Source organism: Saccopteryx leptura, chromosome 3 (genome assembly GCF_036850995.1).
Source record: "Saccopteryx leptura isolate mSacLep1 chromosome 3, mSacLep1_pri_phased_curated, whole genome shotgun sequence".
Taxonomy (NCBI): domain Eukaryota; kingdom Metazoa; phylum Chordata; class Mammalia; order Chiroptera; family Emballonuridae; genus Saccopteryx; species Saccopteryx leptura.
The window spans coordinates 5,090,416-5,097,261 of record NC_089505.1 but is presented as its reverse complement, the minus strand read 5'-3'; positions in this window follow the sequence as shown (position 1 = coordinate 5,097,261).

The window sequence follows — 6,846 nt, the reverse complement described above, 5'->3', positions numbered from 1 at the left end:
GAAATTTCTTTTGAGAGCCATATTTTTTAAACTTAAACTATATAGGTAGGTACATTCCTTATCGAGGTGGCACCCGCACGTGGTATTTTGTGGAAGAGCCACATTCAAGGGGCCAAAGAGCCGCCTGTGGTTTGCCTGCCGCGCTTTGCCGACCATGGCTCTAACCTACCGAGCTATCTGACCAGGGCGGAACAACTGTATTTTTAAGACAATCCTATTTTTTTCTTTAAACCTATTCAGTGGCTCCCCTCCTTATCCATGGGGGGTACATTCCAAGACCCCCAGTAGATGCCTGACACCCCAGGTAGCACCAACCTCGTTATATAGGGGGGGACGTGAGTAGGTTACAGTCCCAACACCGTGTCCTGTTTCTCTTGTGCACACACACACACGCTTATGATGAACTTGAACTTACCAAGCAGGCACAGCGAGAGAAGCCGGATGACAAACGGTAGGACAGTCACCGCTGACTTACCAAGTAGGCACAGCGAGAGAAGCTGATGACGTACGGTAGAACAGTCACCGCTAACTTACCAAGTAGGCACAGCGAGAGAAGCCGGGTGACATACGATAGGACAGTCACCACTCTGTGCTGTGACCAAAGTGATGGGAACGCCGTCCCTTTTTGTCACAATACGTGGCTGTCCTGCCTGTACCGTGTGGAGGCGCTGGGCGAACGGGTCCGCCCTGTTCTGCGCGGGACGGAGAGCGGGATGGAGTGAGATTTCAACACGCCACTCAGCGCACTTCTGGCATTTTCCATTGAACATTTCAGACTGAGGTCGTCCGCCGGTAATTGGCACCGTGGAAAGCACCACTGGATTGGTGGATTGGCGGGGGTGGGGGGGGGGGTGGGGAGGTGGGGGGGGCTGTACACGGAATGATGGTGAAAAGCGCTGCTCTTAGGAACAGTGTTTCCTTTTTCGTGTTTTGTGATTGTGCTTGGCTAGCAGGTAGGTATGACCGATTCCCCTTGCGTGAAGAGATAAACAAGTGCTGACCGTCTCCTCAGAGAAGCTCCTGATTTCATTGCTCTGCAGGGTGGCGCTCAGGCTCCTGTGTGTTGCTAGGGTGACCGGAACAGGGGACCCGTACTGGGTGGCCTCAGGCCTCAGGCAGCGGGAGTCTGGGCTCTCCCGTTCTGGAGGTGGACCCCGAGACCAGCTGTGGGTGGGACCGTACCCTGGGGACTCTGGGAGGGGGAGACCTTTGTCCCTGTGGTCTCTGGCAGGAAGGATGCTGGCAATCCTCAGCTTCTAGACACCTCACTCCAGTCTCCGCCTCCTGGTCCCATGGCTTCTCCCGGTGTGTGCGTCTCTCTGTCCCTAAATCTCCCTCTCTTTTCTCTTAGGACCCAGGCACCCTGGGTTCCAGGCCACCCTAACAGCCTCGCTTCCACTCAGTGATGCTGCAAAGACCCTGTTTCCAAACAAGGTCACGTTCACAGAGGCCCTGTGTGTCAGGATGTGGACATTTTTTTTTTTTTTTTTGTATTTTTCTGAAGCTGGAAATGGGGAGAGACAGTCAGACAGACTCCCGCATGCGCCCGACCGGGATCCACCCGGCATGCCCACCAGGGGGCGATGCTCTACCCACCAGGGGGCGATGCTCTGCCCCTCTGGGGTGTCACTCTGTTGCGACCAGAGCCACTCTAGCGCCTGGGGCAGAGGCCAAGGAGCCATCCCCAGCGCCCGGGCCATCTTTGCTCCATTGGAGCCTTGGCTGTGGGAGGGGAAGAGAGAGACAGAGAGGAAGGGGGGGTGGAGAAGCAGATGGGCGCTTCTCCTATGTGCCCTGGCCGGGAATCAAACCCGGGTCCCCCGCACGCCAGGCCGACGCTCTACCGCTGAGCCACCGGCCAGGGCTGAAGGAATTTTCTAAACAGGATAAAGGTCATCATTTGTAACCTGGCCTTGCCGATAACACGCGAAAACTAATGACGTGATCACACCGACTAGATTCCCAACGGATACATTCAAGATGTGCGCAGTGTGGTTACAGGCACCTGGGGCTTCAGGTGACACCAACAGCCACATAAACAGACATCCGGGAGACAGAGAAGGCTGCAAACAGCCTAGCCCTGGCCAGGAAAGACAGAGGGGGGGGGGGGGGCATGATGGTTGAAAAGGACCACAGAGGTTTGTCCCGTGGATTTTGCTAGAATCGATCTCAGCAGATCATTCTGGGTCAATTTCTCCTGGCACCACTGGGTTCTTTCGAATATGTAGGTTCCTACCTTCTATCTCTGGAATGTTTTCAAGGCTTGGAGTTCATTGTCAGTTCTGGTGTTCTCATTTTCTTCTGTAGGGACGCCATTGCCCTGTGAAGACCCTTAACCTCATGGGAACCACCGGAGTTCACCACGGGTCTTCCGAAGTTTCCGCGGGGCGCAAAGAACACAGCCGGTAGAGAGACAGTACGTGTGACAGACACACGCACACAGTAACCGCCACAGGATGTGAGTGACAGACTGGAGACCAGACATTACTAGCCACATGTATACATGGGAATGGACTTCACCTGCCCATCAAAAAAGAAGAGATTCTCAGATTGGCTGCAGAGCAAAACCTGGCTCCAAGGTGCCTAAGAGACAAGCCTGCAATGGGACAGAGATTCGTGGGCGAATGGAGACAGGGGGGACGCCGTCCTCACACCGGACTCGGTCAGCTTTGTCCCCCGGGAGCACGCAGGGAGACAGGGGGGACGCCGTCCTCACACCAGACTCAGTCAGCTTTGTCCCCCGGGAGCACGCAGGGACACAGGGGGGACGCCGTCCTCACACCGGACTCGGTCAGCTTTGTCCCCCGGGAGCACGCAGGGACACAGGGGGGACGCCGTCCTCACACCGGACTCGGTCAGCTTTGTCCCCCGGGAGCACGCAGGGAGACAGGGGGGACGCCGTCCTCACACCGGACTCGGTCAGCTTTGTCCCCCGGGAGCACGCAGGGACACAGGGGGGACGCCGTCCTCACACCGGACTCGGTCAGCTTTGTCCCCCGGGAGCACACAGGGACACAGGGGGGACGCCGTCCTCACACCAGACTCGGTCAGCTTCGTCCCCCGGGAGCACGCAGGGACACAGGGGGGATGCCGTCCTCACACCAGACTCGGTCAGCTTCGTCCCCCGGGAGCACGCAGGGACACAGGGGGGACGCCGTCCTCACACCAGACTCGGTCAGCTTTGTCCCCCGGGAGCACGCAGGGACACAGGGGGGACGCCGTCCTCACACCGGACTCGGTCAGCTTCGTCCCCCGGGAGCACGCAGGGACACAGGGGGGACGCCGTCCTCACACCGGACTCGGTCAGCTTTGTCCCCCGGGAGCACGCAGGGACACAGGGGGACGCCGTCCTCACACCAGACTCAGCTTTGTCCCCCGGGAGCACGCAGGGAGACAGGGGGGACGCCGTCCTCACACCGGACTCGGTCAGCTTTGTCCCCCGGGAGCACGCAGGGACACAGGGGGACGCCGTCCTCACACCAGACTCAGCTTTGTCCCCCGGGAGCACGCTGGGAGACAGGGGGGACGCCGTCCTCACACCGGACTCGGTCAGCTTTGTCCCCCGGGAGCACGCAGGGACACAGGGGGGACGCCGTCCTCACACCGGACTCGGTCAGCTTCGTCCCCCGGGAGCACGCAGGGAGACAGGGGGGACGCCATCCTCACACCAGACTCAGCTTTGTCCCCCGGGAGCACGCAGGGACACAGGAGGGACGCCGTCCTCACACCGGACTCGGTCAGCTTTGTCCCCCGGGAGCACGCAGGGAGACAGGGGGGACGCCGTCCTCACACCGGACTCAGCTTTGTCCCCCGGGAGCACGCAGGGAGACAGGGGGGACGCCGTCCTCACACCAGACTCAGCTTTGTCCCCCGGGAGCACGCAGGGACACAGGGGGGACGCCGTCCTCACACCGGACTCGGTCAGCTTTGTCCCCCGGGAGCACGCAGGGAGACAGGGGGGACGCCGTCCTCACACCGGACTCAGCTTTGTCCCCCGGGAGCACGCAGGGAGACAGGGGGGACGCCGTCCTCACACCAGACTCAGCTTTGTCCCCCGGGAGCACGCAGGGACACAGGGGGACGCCGTCCTCACACCAGACTCAGTCAGCTTTGTCCCCCGGGAGCACGCAGGGACACAGGGGGACGCCGTCCTCACACCAGACTCAGTCAGCTTTGTCCCCCGGGAGCACGCAGGGACACAGGGGGGACGCCGTCCTCACACCGGACTCGGTCAGCTTTGTCCCCCGGGAGCACGCAGGGAGACAGGGGGACGCCGTCCTCACACCGGACTCGGTCAGCTTTGTCCCCCGGGAGCACGCAGGGACACAGGGGGGACGCCGTCCTCACACCAGACTCAGCTTTGTCCCCCGGGAGCACGCAGGGACACAGGGGGGACGCCGTCCTCACACCGGACTCGGTCAGCTTTGTCCCCCGGGAGCACGCAGGGACACAGGGGGGACGCCGTCCTCACACCGGACTCGGTCAGCTTTGTCCCCCGGCCGTCCTCACACCAGACTCAGCTTTGTCCCCTGGGAGCACACAGGGACACAGGGGGACGCCGTCCTCACACCGGACTCGGTCAGCTTTGTCCCCCGGGAGCACGCAGGGAGACAGGGGGGACGCCATCCTCACACCGGACTCAGCTTTGTCCCCCGGGAGCACGCAGGGACACAGGGGGGACGCCGTCCTCACACCGGACTCGGTCAGCTTTGTCCCCCGGGAGCACACAGGGACACAGGGGGGACGCCGTCCTCACACCGGACTCGGTCAGCTTTGTCCCCCGGGAGCACGCAGGGAGACAGGGGGGACGCCGTCCTCACACCGGACTCGGTCAGCTTTGTCCCCCGGGAGCACGCAGGGAGACAGGGGGGACGCCGTCCTCACACCAGACTCAGCTTTGTCCCCCGGGAGCACGCAGGGACACAGGGGGGACGCCGTCCTCACACCGGACTCAGCTTTGTCCCCCGGGAGCACGCAGGGAGACAGGGGCAGCGCTTGTTGATGATGCGCAGGAAACAAGCACTGCCCTGTGAACTGGTTTTCTCAGAGATGCTGAATGATGAGTGATTTACCGTCCCTCGGGTGGGTCCTACTGCAGGCGTTTGATCAGAAACGGGACACTGTCCCCTTTTCTCTGACGGAGGGTGGAGCCCGCCTGTGCACTGTGTGCTGTGGGTCGGGGCCACGGTCAGCCCGTCAGGAAAGAAGTGCATCCGGCCCCCCCTCCAGCACGGCCTCCGGGGCCGGGTCCGAGCCCCCCTCCCGGGTCCCTGGTGCCGGGCCCTCTGTCCCCGTGCGTTCCCGCCTGTCCCCTGGCCATACTGTCTCTTGCATCGGTCACTGTGCTCAGCCGTCTGTGAGAACGTGACTCCGGGACTTGCTCTACGTTGAGACCGGCCCGACGACCCTCGCTGTCCTCACAGCGTCTCTCCCTGCGGCCTTGGTCCCTCGGGGTCATTTCAAAGATGGCTGTCCTGTCCTCGGAATCACTCTGCGAATGCCTGGCTCAGGCCCGGGGTCTCACTCAGCGCCGTGCTCTCCAGACGGGCCGGTGGATCTGAACACACGTCACACTGGAGTTGCATTTACTGTCTCATCCCCGGACCCTCATGGCAAGCGGAGGTCGGGCCCCCGTCTACCTAAATCTACCTTCCCGGGCTTTTAATAAGCAATTGCTTTTAAAAGATAAGACGTTTATATTATTATACTCTTCTGAGTGCTGGCTGACGGGCTCGAACACAGAAGACATTGTCGTGAGGGGGACGGGCTGTGGCCTGAAACGGGGGACATTTCAGAGCAGCTGTGGGGACCCCACGCGATAGAACGCACACGGAGGCTGAGCCACTTGTAACGTGATTGTGTTCAGTAGACGCTGGTGACTCCACCGGTGTTTCTGTCTTGGCCCAGAGCTCAGCAGCAGGTAGTAAGTGTGTTTGATGAAATTCAGTGAGTCCACGGTGCTACGGGGAGCCCTTGAGACGCAGGAAGAGGCAGGAGTCTGGGTCCAGAGGGCTCAGCCCCCCGGTGACGATTCAGCCTCCACGCGTGGGTCTCGGGGGCTTCCCAATGCAACTCGTTACCACGCAGCCCTGCCAAGCTCTGCCCTGCAAACACACAGTGGAGACCCCAGGGACGCTGCCCGGCAGGCCGGGTCCTGGGCTGGGGGTGAGGTTGGGAGGGGTGCAGAGAGGAGCGTCCAGGGAGGAAGGTGTGTGGGCGGACAGACAGGTGTCAGCAGGACCGGCATCGCCAGCAGGCGGGCCCCCCGGGCAGTGCTGAGGGCCCACAGGGACAGCCCTTTGCCTGCGAGCGTCCTGGCAGTGAGGACCCTTGAACCAGACCCAGAGGGCAGTGCAGACACAGTGGACAGACCATGAACTAAGTGAGAAAACAGATACCGTGAGGCCCCTGGAGACCACCCACCGCTGGGCAGCAGGGTGTGGACTGAGCCTTCTCTGCGGCCGTCGGAGGCGGCGGGCTCACAGGCCACTGGTTGAACCGCCCGGCTTCAGGAAAGCAGCCTCCCCTCGAGTGACCGCCCGAGATCATCCTGTGAGCAGTTACCATGCTCACTGGCAGCTGGACCACATTCAAACAGGGCATATCACCTTCCTACGGAAGCCTCTTCCCCTCTCAGTGACATCTCCACCCCCCTCTGACCCAGGTAAAAATCACAACTCTGACTTGTCCCTTTTATTTTTATTTTTTTACCCCTCTTCCGTCTGTTGTGAAAGGTCTTTCTTATTTATTTATTTATTTATTTATTTATTTATTTTTATTGATTTTTAGGGTGGGGAGAGAGAGAGAGAGAAGGGGGGAGGAGCAGGAAGCATCAACTCCCATATG